Raw genomic sequence first — 13,544 nt, forward strand, 5'->3', positions numbered from 1 at the left:
ATAAGCTCTTTATAGTTGATGTCTGATGAGAAAGGGAATATTTTTTTTTTTCACCAAGAGTCTCTAGGTATATCGAACACACTCTATACCCAAGGTAGTTAGCTAACAAAACACTATAACCATGGTTTTTTTTTTTAGCTTGTTGCTTGCTTGATTGGTTGCTTATATGTTTATTTGTTTTTTTTTTCCATCTTTGTAGAGAGAAGATTCTGTCCTGTCCAGTCCTATAGCCATTCAGTCCCAAATAAATACATAGAGACTTATATTAATTATAAACTGTCTGATCTGTTGCTCGGGCTTGTTGCTAACTAACTCTTACAACTTAAATTCATCCATAATTCTTGTCTATGTTTAGCCATGTGGCTTGGTACCTTTTGTTAATAAGGCATTCTCATATTGATTCCTCTGTACCTGGCTGATAAATGATACTCTTTCTTTACTCTTCCAAGAATTCTCCTAGTCTGGTTGACATGACTATACTTCCTGCCTGGCTACTGGCCAGTTATGATTTTACTAAACCAATATGAGTGAAAAACCCTTACCTTGTACAACAGCATTATTCCTCTGCTCACCTTGTTTTGTTTTAACACTTTTCTGTGTAACTGGTTTATTGTTTCTTTCTTTCGATTTTGTTTGGGGTATATTTTTCCAGGTTTTCAGAGAGAGAGAGGGAAAGAGAAAGAGAAAGGGAGTGAGAGAGAGAGAGAGGGAGGGAGAGAACAGGGAGGGAGGAAGAAAGGGGAGGGACATGAAGTTGGCTGGCTCAGAGGTGGGAAAAATACTCAGAAAGGAAAAACAATGTTCAAAATATATGACATGAAAAGTAAATAAAACAGTAATTATTTAAAGAATTAACAAAATACCCTGTATGGATAATAATAAAAATGTTGGCTGGATGGTGGTGGCACACACCACCACTTGGGAGGCAGAGGCAGGCAGATCTCTGTGAATTACAGGTCAGCCTGATCTACAAGAGCTTGTTCCAGGGCAGGCTACAAAGCAACAGAGAAAACCTCTCTCAAAAAGAAAAACAAAAAAGGAATGTATATAAAAAATTTTGAATCAAATTGTTCCAGAATAAAAAGAGACCTAAGTACAAGCTACCAAGTAATGCTGAAAGCAGGAGAAATAGACTGCTCCAGAGAAGAGTAATCCAATTGGTTATCCGATACCAAATGGTCAGCCCCAAGACATACACAGAAGTAACATTATATTGTCTGAGAAATCTGTATTTATGAACACACACACAACGCACAACACACACACACACACACACACACACACACACATATTCATGTACCCATAAAATTTAATGCAAAAAGAGTCGTGATTTTGTAAGAGAACAAGGAGTGGTATATGGAAAATCTGCAGGGAAAAATGTTGCAATCTAATTATAAATTCAAATTTATAAAAACACTGTTGAAAAAGTTAAATTCAAATTTTTACCAAAAAATCTTTCAAAAAATCAGCAAAATACAAGATAAAGAAATTGGTAGCATAGGAGCCATTCATATCTTTGGAACAAAGAAGGTTTATCTTCAAAAAGATCAACTTGGCATCTGTCATATTTCAATTTCTAACGTGCCTTGATCTAAATTACTGAGACATCATTGCTATTTTCATATCCTTTATCCCTTTAATATTAAAAATGTTCTATCTTAAATGATATAAAACTGCAGAGTATCTCATATGACATAAGCAAGTAGGTTTTTTGACTTATAATGCTGTTTTTATGTTTGATTAATTTATTCTTTATAATACATTAACTTCTATTTTCTCTAATCCAATTTGACTTAACCCCAATGTTATTGATTTGAATTTTCCTTTTCATTCATATTAGAATATCAACTAACAGAAGACTCCAAAAAAAAAAAAACAACACAAAACAACCCAACATTCTCCTCTTGTCTTTAACATCCCTTGAGAAATGGAAATCTTTTTTTAAAACCCAAAACAATTTTTATTACATATATTTATTTGTGTACATGTATGTGGTGGAGGGGCACACATGTCATAGTGCAGTTGTGGAGTCAGAGGACAGCTCGTAGGAGTCACTTATCTACTTCTGACATATGGGCCCCAAGGATCAAATTCAGGTTGTCAGGCTGTGCGGTAAACACCTTTACCCGCTGAGCTACCTTACAGACCCATGGCAATTCCTATGAGAAACTCAGTATTGGATTAGCGTGTTCTCTCTTACCACAGAGAGCCTCTGTGACTAGGAGACACTGCAGTGCCTTGGTCCTTTCACAGAAGGCTGGAGAAGAAGGTGAGGTGAGGGGCACAGCTCTGGTCTGTTGTTACTGCTGCAACTGGGGAGGCCTGGCCTCTCTGATACCCAGAGGTCTCATCCGATGAGACTGCGCCCTTGGCCATCAGGGCTGATCCATCTTTAGGCCATATTTACCAACATAATTGAGAATGGACTTCTTATTCCGAGTAGGGCAAAAAAACTGCTGTCTCAGGGCCTTATTGGCCCAGGAAGGCCCAGGACTGGACAAGACATGGCAGATCGTGGAGGGAGATGCAGGACAGGGGCCTGAAGTGTGGGCAGCTGCTTTCGATACCATAGGGAAGGTGAGGTAGGAGATGGTGCCTGCGGATGCTACATCATTCTGGCAAGGATGCTGATTGTTCCTGGAGTGAGCATCTTTCACCGCGCTGCTTCACTTTAAGAGGCCCACGAAGTCGCAAAGGTCTTACTTAAACAGCAAGCTGGTGCAAGCCTTTTTTTTTATTATTAATTTATAAAAGTTTCCACTTCTGCCCCTCCTCCCAATACCCTCCCACTCCCCCCACTCCCACTCCTCCTCTCCAGCCCTAAGAGCACTCAGGGTTTCCTGCCCTGTGGGAAGTTCAAGTTCTTCCTCCCTCCCTCCAGGCCTAGGAAGGTGAGCATCCAAACAGACTAGGATCCCCAAAAATCCAGTACATGCAGAGGAAACAAGTCCCAGTGCCATTATCAATGGCTCCTCAGACAGTCCCCGTGCCAGCCACATTCAGAGAATCCGGTTTGATCACGTGCGCATTCAGTCCCAGTCTAATTCTCATTAGATCAGTCCCTTTGTATCAGTGGGTGAACGATACCCTGCCTTCCTTGTTCATGTTCTCCCTCCTTCTGCTCCTCATTTGGACCTTGGAGGCTCAGTCCAGTGCTCCAATGTAAGTCTCTGTCTCAATCTCCATCCATCATCCGGTGAAGGTTCCCTCTGATCCTGCCTTCCTTGCTCACATTCTCCCTCCTGCTTCTCATTTGGACCTAGGGAGTTAAGTCCAGTGTTCCAATGTGGGTCTCTGTCTCTATCTCCATCCATCGCCAGATGAAGGTTCTAAGGTGATATGCAAAATATTCATCAGTATGGTTATGGGCCAAGGCCAGTTCAGGCACCCTCTCCTCTGCTGTTCAGGGAAAAATCTGGGGCTCTCTCCTAGGGAACCCCTCTAGAATCAAGTCTCTTGTGAACCCTAAAATGGCTTCCTTAGTTGAGATATATACTTCCCTGCTCCAATATCCAACCTTCCTCCCCCCATCCTAATACCCAAAGCTTTCCCCAATCTTCCTCTACTCCCTTCTCTCTAACTCTCTCCCCTTCCATCTACCCCCCAACACCCACCACCACCGAAGGTTGCCTGGCACTCTTGTCTCCTTCCAATATCCATGAGAATAACTACATAATTTTCTTCAGGTTCACCTTCATATTTAGCTTCTCTAGGATCACGAATGATAGACTCAAAAACCTTTAATTATGGCTAGAATCCACTTATGAGTGAGTACATACCATATTCCTCTTTTTGGGTCTGGGTTACCTCACTCAGTAAAGCTTTTTCTATTTCCATCCATTTGCATGCAAAATTCAAGATGTCATTGTTTTTTACCGCTGAGTAAAACTCTAATGTATATATGTTCCACACCTTCTTTAACCATTCTTCTATTGAGGGGCACCTAGGCTGTTTCTAGGTTCTGGCTATTACAAATAGTGCAGCTATGAACATAGTTGAACAAATGCTTTTGTGGTATGATAGGGCATCTCTTGGGTATATTCCCAAGAGTGGAATTGCTGGATCCTGAGGGAAGTTGACTCCCAGTTTCCTGAGAAACCGCCACACTGATTTCCACAGTGGCTGCACAAGTTTACATTCCCACCAACAATGGATGAGTGTTCCCCTCACTCCACATCCTCTCCAGCATAGGCTATCATTGGTGTTTTTGACTTTAGCTAATCTGACCGGTGAAAAATGGTATATCATAGTTGTTTTGATTTGCATTTCCCTGATCTCTAAGGAGGTTGAGCATGACCTTAAGTGTCTTTTGGCCATTCGAAGTTCCTCTGTTTAGACTTCTCTGTTCAGATCAGTACCCCATTTTTTAATTGGGTTAATTAGAGTTTTAGTGTCTAGTTTCTTGAGTTCTTTGTATATTTTGGAGATCAGGCCTTTGTCTGATGAGGGGTTGGTGAAGATCTTATCCCAGTCAGAAGGTAGCCTTTTTGTCTTACTGACAGTGTCCTTTGCTTTAAAGTAGCTTCTCAGTTTCAGGAGGTCCCATTTATTCATTGATTCTCTTATTGCTTGTGCTACTGGGGTTATACCTAGGAAGAGATCTCCTGTGCCTATGTCTTGTAGACTACTTCCCACTTTCTCTTCTATCTGGTTCAAAGTGGTCAGATTAATGTTGAGATCTTTAATCCATTTGGACTTGAGTTTTGTGCATGGTGATACATATGGATCTACTTTCATTCTTCTACAGGTTGACATCCAGTTATGCCAGCACCATTTGTTAAAGATGCTTTCCTTCTTCCATTGCATACGTTTAGCTCCCTTGTCGAAAATCAAGTGCTCATAGGTTTGTGGGTTAATATCTGGGTCTTCTATTCGATTCCAAGGGTCGACTTCTCTGTTCTTATGCCAATACCAAACTGTTTTCAATACTGTACTCTGTAATGCAGTTTGAAGTCAGGGATGGTTATACCTCCAGAAGTTTTTTTATTATATAAGATTGTTTTGGGTATCCTGGGTTTTTTGTTTTTCCATATAAAGTTGATTATTGTTTTCTCAAGGTCTGTGAAGAAGTTTGATGGGATTTTGATGGGAATTGCGTTGAATCTATAGATTGCTTTTGGTAGAATTGCCATTTTAACTATGTTGATCCTCCCAATCCAAGAGCAGAGGAGATCTTTCCATTTTCTGGTATCCTCTTCAATTTCTTTCTTCAAAGACTTAAAGTTCTTGTCAAATAGGTCTTTCACTTCCTTGATTAGAGTTATCCCAAGATATTTTATGCTATTTGTGGCTATTGTGAAAGGTGAAGTTTCTCTGATTTCCCTCCCTGCTTCTTTATACTTTGTGTATTGGAGGGCAACTGAGTTTTTGGAGTTGATCTTGTATCCTGCCACATTACTAAAGGTGTTAGTCAGTTGTAGGAGTTCTTTGGTAGAGGTTTTAGGGTCGCTTATGTACACTATCATATCATCTGCAAATAATGAGAGTTTAACTTCTTCCTTTCCAATTCGAATCCCCTTGATCCCTTCATGTTGTCTTATTGTTATTGCTAGAAATTCAAGCACAATATTGAAGAGGTGTAGGGAGAGCAGACAGCCTTGTCATGTTCCTGATTTCAATGGAATGGCTTTGAGTTTCTCTCCATTCAGTTTGATGTTTGCTGTCGGTTTGCTGTAAATAGCTTTAACTATATTTAGGTATGATCCTTGTATCCCAAATTTCATCAACACCTTTATCATAAAGGGATGTTGAATTTTGTCAAATGCTTTTTCAGCATCTAATGAAATGATCAAATGTTTTTTTTTCTTTCAGTTTATTTATATGATGGATTACATTGATAGATTTGCATATGTCGAACCAGACCTGCATCTCTGGGATGAAGCCCACTTGATCATAATGGATAATTTTTCTAATGTATTCTTGGATTCGGTTTGTCTGGATTTTGTTGAGAATTTTTGCGTCGATGTTCATGAGTGAGACTAACCTGTAATTCTCTTTCTTGGTTGTGTCTTTTTGTGGTTTTGGTATCAGGGTAACTGTAGCTTCATAAAAAGAATTTGGCAATGACTCTTCTTTTTCTATATTGTGAAATACATTAAGGAGTATAGGTATTAGCTCTTCTTGGAAGTTCTGGTAGAATTCTGCATTGAAACCCTATGGTCCTGTGCTTTTTTTGGTTGGGACATTTTTGATAACAGCTTCTAATTTTTTGCGACTAACAGGTCTATTTAGATTGTTCACGTGGTCTTTATTTAACTATGGTAAATGGTACTTATCTAAAAAAATGTCCATTTCTTTTACAATTTTGTGGCATACAAGCTTTTGTAGTAAGATCTAATGATTCTCTGGTTATATATAATAGTTTAATAGAAATGGGTTAAATTCAGATGTTAGACCTAGCCAATAAGAAGATAGAGGTAATAGATCAAACAATGATCTAATTAATACAGTTTTGTGTGGTTATTTCAGGGCTGAGCAACCTGGAACAAACAAGCAACCTCACCAAATAAGTTGTCATTTATGTTTTTGATCTTAGCAATTCCGACTAAGATGGAATTTCAGTCTCAATTTGATTTGTATTTTATTCATGGTTAAGGATGGTGAACATTTTTTTAAGTGATTCTCACATATTTTATATACTTCTGTTGAGAATGCTCTGTTTATAATTCACTAATAATAGGGTTGTTTGGTTTTTGATTTCTAGTTTTAAGTTCTATATAAATTTTGCATATTAGCCCTCTACTGACATGGATTTGGTAAGGATGTTTACCCTTTATATGTGTTGTTATACTCATAGAAGTAGAAACAGATGGGGGCAGTAGGAACTTAAGATGGAAAGTCTTACCTAGGTAAAATGGTCTATATAAAGTTGGGAAGGGAATATCGTTGTCTAGTAAAATTTATATTTGTGGAGACTGATTTTTTTAAATATTAATTATGACTAAAACATAAATTGGAGATTTGCAGAGAAGACTTTTAACACATCATCAAAAGTTCCTTTTTTATTTTTTTGGACTATTTCCCCCATCCTTTACTGTATGCTTTAACTATTAATCATGGTGTCTCTTTCAGGTCAGATAGGGGGTGGACTATAAACTATGGGCCTAAAATTAGTATTTCAGACCCATGAACAGTATGCTAACCATCCTTTTCACCTTTTATTTTTCGTGGCATCATTGAAGCTCCTGCTTCAGCATCTAATATTTCTAATTTTTAAATGGTTGTGACAGAGCAATCTGAGGGATGAGCTTGGCAGCCATGAGCTACTCATTTGCTAAATTCAACTAGATTACTTCAGCAGAGAATCTAATGAATATCCCATTGTTTTTATTGATTTGGGGCAAGATCGTATCCAAGAGTTCTATATTATTTGCCACGGGAGTCCCACCAGTTTCCTTCTCAGCAGAGTGGTTAATCTGATTTCTGGACCTGTTTAGAAATAGTCAACTTGGTTCCTATGGGACTGAGGATTTGAAACTGAGTATTGAGGGAAGGCTAAAAGAGTCAGGGAGCTAGCCTCTTCCTAGCTGTATTTAAGCTTACCATTCAGGGATTTGTTTCTCTTTTTTTTCTGTAAGATCTAAGATATTTGCATCAAATAAATAAAATCTGTAAGCCATAACCAAAGAACAACCATGATCTTTTTTTTTTTTTTTACAGCTGCACTTTTTTTTTAAATGCTCTCCAAGAATTCTACAGCCTTGTCCCTAAGATTCTGCTAGTGGTTTGCAATTCCACTTGCGAAGTGCTATGAGCAATTTAAACATGTAAAGTTTCATTGGTTTTTATGCTGCCCCGTGGATCCTGTTAATACCTACTAAATGTAGTTCAGATAGGTCTTATATTCCTTCCAATATCACAGGAATGGTACATATATTGTAAATATTTGAGCTGGAAAAAGGTGAACTGAAACACACACACACACACACACACACACACACACACACACACACGTTGGTATTTTATATAAGCAGAAATCAATAAAAGCATAAAGGTCTTTACCTCTACTTGTATGATGTAAGGTATGTTAGGGCAACTTAATTGTCTGTAGTTTTATTGTGATTTCATTCATCGCGATGTTACTTTAAAAATTTATAATGTGAGAGCCTGGTGGTAGTGGTGCATTTGTTTAACCATAGCACTCGGGAGGCAGAGGCAGGCAGATCTCTGTGAGTTTGAGGACAGCCTGGTCTACAAGAACAAATTACAGGACAGGCTCCAAAACGACAGAGAAACCCTGTCTATAAAAAACAAAAAAATAATAATAAATAAAAAATTTATAGTATGAATATATAGAGTATTGATTTTTTATGAAAATAGCAGTTCTGGAAACAAAACAGCAAAGAGTAAGGGCAATATTGGTGAAAATATTATGACTATCAGGTGTTCCAACTGAAATATCCTATGAGAAAATAATGGCAAGAAATAGAAGCACATAAAGAACACTGAAATTCTAATAGTATTTCTGAATAGTTTAGAAATTCTTTAAAATTTTCAAAGCAAAATATGCTACTATGATATATTCACATCTGTTGCAAATTAACTCTAAAATCTCAAAATTAAACTTACTAGAAATATTTTACAAGGTTTAAGGTATGTCTTATTATTTAAATTTACTAACTTTAAAATTTTGTTATGAATGAGTTTAGAAAAGTTGGATACTCTTAAATTATTCATCATTCTTTTAAAAATGTTACTTATCATTTCAAATATGTACTATTGATACTAAATGTACTGAGTTATTGAAAATATAATAATTGATAACAAAATACACATCAATGTAAAACACTGCTTAATAGTAAATTCTAAACTACAGTATCACTAGTATGTGACTTTAAATCAGCAAACAAATGCATACCTTTTTGGTTAAAGAAAACTGCACATTTTTTAAGTGAAAAAAAATGACAGAACTGAATTCATACTGATAAAATTTCATTTGAATTTTTATGTAGGATCCATGAATAGCCAAGAAGTATGACAAGTTTTGATAATTTAAAGGTACATATTACAAAGTAAAATTAGCATACTAAAAGTCAGGGGTACAGTTATAATCAGCATCAGTAGTTATAATGGCTACTTGACAGTTGCAATACTAACATTTCATATTAAAATTATCTTGTACAAGAATTCTATAAATCATATCAAAAACCAAAACCCAAGATATCTAAAACAATCCAACAGTAAAAGAGTGCCCAAAGTATCACCATCCCTAATATCAACCTCTACTATAGAGCTACAGAAATAGAAACAGCATGATATTTTCAGTTAAACAAACCGATGGATCAATGGAGTGAAATGAGAGACCCAAAAATAAATTCACACACCTATGGACATATGTGGATTTTTTTTCATTTGTTTTTTTTTTTTGACAAAGAAGCACCTTTCCTTCTGATGTTTAAAGGCCATTTTATCATATTTATACTCTTATTGTTTTGGATTGCCCATTCATCAATGTAAACTTACAACAATTATTTTAGTTATCAAACTCGTGGAAAGAGAATGAATTGTCAGTTTCCAGAGATTTTCAATAGGCAAACGTGGAGAATATCTGTTTAACCCAAGTTGCTATTATGTAACATGAATGAATTTTAGAGATATAGGTAACAGTAATATTTGTTTAGTTAAAGAAATATTAAGTCATTGAATCTTATATTAAAGAGTATTCAGCCTAGAATAAAAATATAGTAAAATTGGAAAGAAAACTCCACAATTGGGGCTCCACTCTGCTAAGCTCTCCCACCTGCCATCCCAGCTTCCACCCAGGTACAAATTCCTATATTTCTCCCTTCCCCCTGGGGCCATAAAATTTCCCCAGCTCAGCTGCCTTGCGCGCTGGGCCTGGGCTGTAGGTGCATCCCAGCAGGAGGCTGTTCCTGTGTCTTTAAAGCCTGCCTGAAGCCAGGTGGGCCCTGTGTCAGCTCAGCGACATTCCTGACTAGCAAGGGGCCCTGACTTCTAGCAGAGGGCCATTGGAGGGGTGAGTTTGCTTCTGGCCCGCAGCAGGGGCCCAGCAAGGAGGAGCTCAGACTTTCCCTGACCCCATAGACTCCCAGGTCACCCTGCAGTGCTGGCTCCAACCTGCTAAGCTCTCCTGCCTGCCATCTAGGCACAAATTCCTATATTTCTCCCTTCCCCCTGGGGCCATAAAATTTCCCTAGCTCAGCTGCCTTGCTATCTGGGCCTGGGCTGTAGGCGCATCCCGGAAGGAGGGAGTGCCTGTGCTTCAATAGCCAGCCTGAGGAAAGGTGGGCATTCTGTCAGTGAAGTCCCTGCTCAACAAGGGAACCTGACCTGATATCAGAAGATCAAATAGAGAGCATTTGAAGTAAGAGATGGGCAGACGCCAAGGCAAGACTTCATCCAACAATCTGAAAAACAACATGAAAACAACAGATCCCAACGACCCTACAATAGAAGGACTTGAACACCTTAATACAGAAGAAGTGAAAAAAAGTGCCATTATGAAAGCAATAGAGTCCCTTAAACAGGATATGAATAACTCCCTTAAAGAATTGAATGAGAAGTATAACAAAAAGTTTGAAGAAATACATAAATCCATGAATGATACCCTGAGAAATTAAGAAAAAACAATCAAACAGCTAAAAGAAACAGTTCAAGAATTGACAACTGAATGGAGGCAATGAAGAAAACACAAACCGAGAACCAGCTGGATATGGAAAACCTAGGTAAATGAACGGAGACTACAGAATCAAGCATAACCAATAGAATACAAGAGATAGAAGAACGAATCTTAGATTCTGAAGATACCATAGAGAAAATAAATGCTCTGATCAAAGAAAACGGCAAATCCAACAAATTCTCTTCACAAAACATTCAAGAAATCTGGGACACAATAAAATAACCAAATCTAAGAATAATAGGGATTGAAGAAGGAGAACTGCAGATCAAAGGCCCAGAAAATATATTCAACAAAATTATAGAAGAAAACTTTCCCAATCTAAAGAACGATTTTCCTATGAAGGTTCAAGAAGCATACAGGCTTTTTGTCTCCTGAGTCCTGGGAAGACCAGCTAGCCCTGTTGCCCTGCTGAGCAGTTCTTCCCAGAGAGGTGAGTGGGTGCTAGCCTGGGCAGCCTGCCTGCCTGTCTGGGAAGGGAGCACAGCCCTCCCCCCCTCAGCTTCTGCGGCAGGGTCTTCGGTGTTCCAAGGGACCCCTCCCCTCCCCCCACTGCTGCGGGCCCTTTGTCTCCTGAGTCCTGGGAAGACCAGCTAGCCCTGTTGCCCTGCTGAGCAGTTCTTCCCAGAGAGGTGAGTGGGTGCTCACCACTGCCCAGGAAGAGAGCACAGCCCCCCCCAGCATCTGCAGCAGGGTCTTTGGTGTTCCAAGGGACCCCTCCCCTCCCCCCACTGCTGCGGGCCCTTTGTCTCCTGAGTCCTGGGAAGACCAGCTAGCCCTGTTGCCCTGCTGAGCAGTTCTTCCCAGAGAGGGCTGAGGAGCTCTATCCAGAGAGTGCTGTGAAGTCCTACCCAGAGAGTGCTGAGGAGTTCTATCCAGAAAGTACTGAGGAGTTTCATCCAGAGTGGAAGAAATGGGCAGGCGCCAATGCAAGAATTCCTCCAACAACCTGAAAGGCAACATGACACCGCCAGAATCCAGGGAGCTCGAAACTAGAAGAATTGAACACCCTACGCCAGAAGAAATAGAAGAAATTGACTCTAAGCGCTTCTTTATGAAAATAATAGAGGAAATTAAACAGGAGGTGAAAATCTGCCGTAAAGAAATGGAAGATAAGTATAACAAAAAAATTGAGGAAATGAGTAAAGAAATGGAAGAGAAATATACCAAAAAGTTTGAAGAAATGAGTAAATCCGTAAATGAAATTCTGGGAAACCAAGAAAAAACAATCAAACAGGTAATAGAAACAGTTCAAGATTTGAAAACTGAAATGGAGTCAATGAAGTAATCACAAACCGAGGGCCGGCTGGCTATGGAAAATCTGGGTAAACGAACAGAGACTTCAGAAACAAGCTTAACCAATAGAATACAAGAGATAGAAGAAAGAATCTCAGACTCTGAGGACACCATAGAGAAATTAAACACTCTGTCCAAAGAAAACAGCAAATCCAACAAATTCTCATCACAAAACATTCAGGAACTGTGGGACACAATAAAAAAACCAAATCTAAGAATAATAGGAGTAGAAGAAGGAGAAGAATTGCATTTCAAAGGTCCAGAAAATATACTCAACAAAATTATAGAAGAAAACTTTCCCATCCTAAAGAACGATATTCCTATGAAGGTTCAAGAAGCATACAGAACACCGAATAGACTGGATCAGAAAAAAACATCCCCTCGTCATATAGTAATCAAAACACAAAGCATTCAGACTAAAGAAAGGATATTGAAAGCTGCAAAGGAAAAAGGTCAAGTAACTTATAAAGGTAAACCTATCAGACTTACACCAGACTTCTCTATGGAAACCATGAAAGCCAGAAGGTCCTGGATAGAGGTACTGCAGAAACTAAGAGACTATGGATGCAAACCCAGACTACTTTACCCAGCCAAGCTATTGTTCACTATCAACGGAGAAAACAAAATATTCCAGGATAAAAACAAATTTAAACAATACGTAGCTACTAATCCAGCCTTACAGAGAATACTAGAAGGAAAATCACAACCCAAGGAATCCAACATTCCCAACACTGCCTACATTAACTCAGACATTTAGCGACCCTTCACAAGCACAACTCAAAGAAGGAAAACACATACACGCTACTACCCAAAAAAATGACCGGAGTCATCGATCACTGGTCATTAATATCACTTAATATTAATGGACTCAATTCACCTATAAAGAGGCACAGACTTAGAGATTGGATACGAAAACAGGATCCAACATTCTGCTGTCTACAAGAAACACACCTCAACCACAAAGACAGACACCTACTCAGAGTAAAGGGTTGGGAAAAGGTTTTCCAAGCAAATGGACCTAAGAAACAAGCGGGTGTGGCCATTCTAATATCTAACAAAATCGACTTCAAACTAAAATCAATCAGAAGAGATGGAGATGGACATTTCATACTCATAACAGGAACAATTCATCAGGAAGAAGTCTCAATCTTGAATATCTATGCCCCTAATATAAAGGCACCCACATATGTAAAAGAAACTCTTCTAGAACTCAAGGCAGTCATCAAACCACACACACTAATAGTAGGAGACTTCAACACTCCTCTCTCACCAATGGACAGGTCAATCAGACAGAAACCTAACAGAGAAATAAGAGATTTACTGGAGGTACTGAATCAAATGGACTTAACAGACATCTATAGAACACTCCACCCAAATAGGAAAGAGTATACCTTCTTCTCTGCAGCTCATGGAACCTTCTCGAAAATTGACCACATACTTGGTAACAAAGCAAACTTCCACAGATACAAAAAAATATTAGTGACCACCTGTGTCTTGTCAGATCACCATGGATTAAAATTAGAATTCAACAACAATGGTACCCCCATGAAGCCAACAAACTCATGGAAGTTGAACAGTCAACTACTAAATCACCCCTGGGTCAAGGAAGAAA

Source organism: Myodes glareolus, chromosome 12, assembly GCF_982192425.1.
Source record: "Myodes glareolus chromosome 12, mMyoGla1.1, whole genome shotgun sequence".
In the NCBI taxonomy this organism is placed as follows: Eukaryota; Metazoa; Chordata; class Mammalia; order Rodentia; family Cricetidae; genus Myodes; species Myodes glareolus.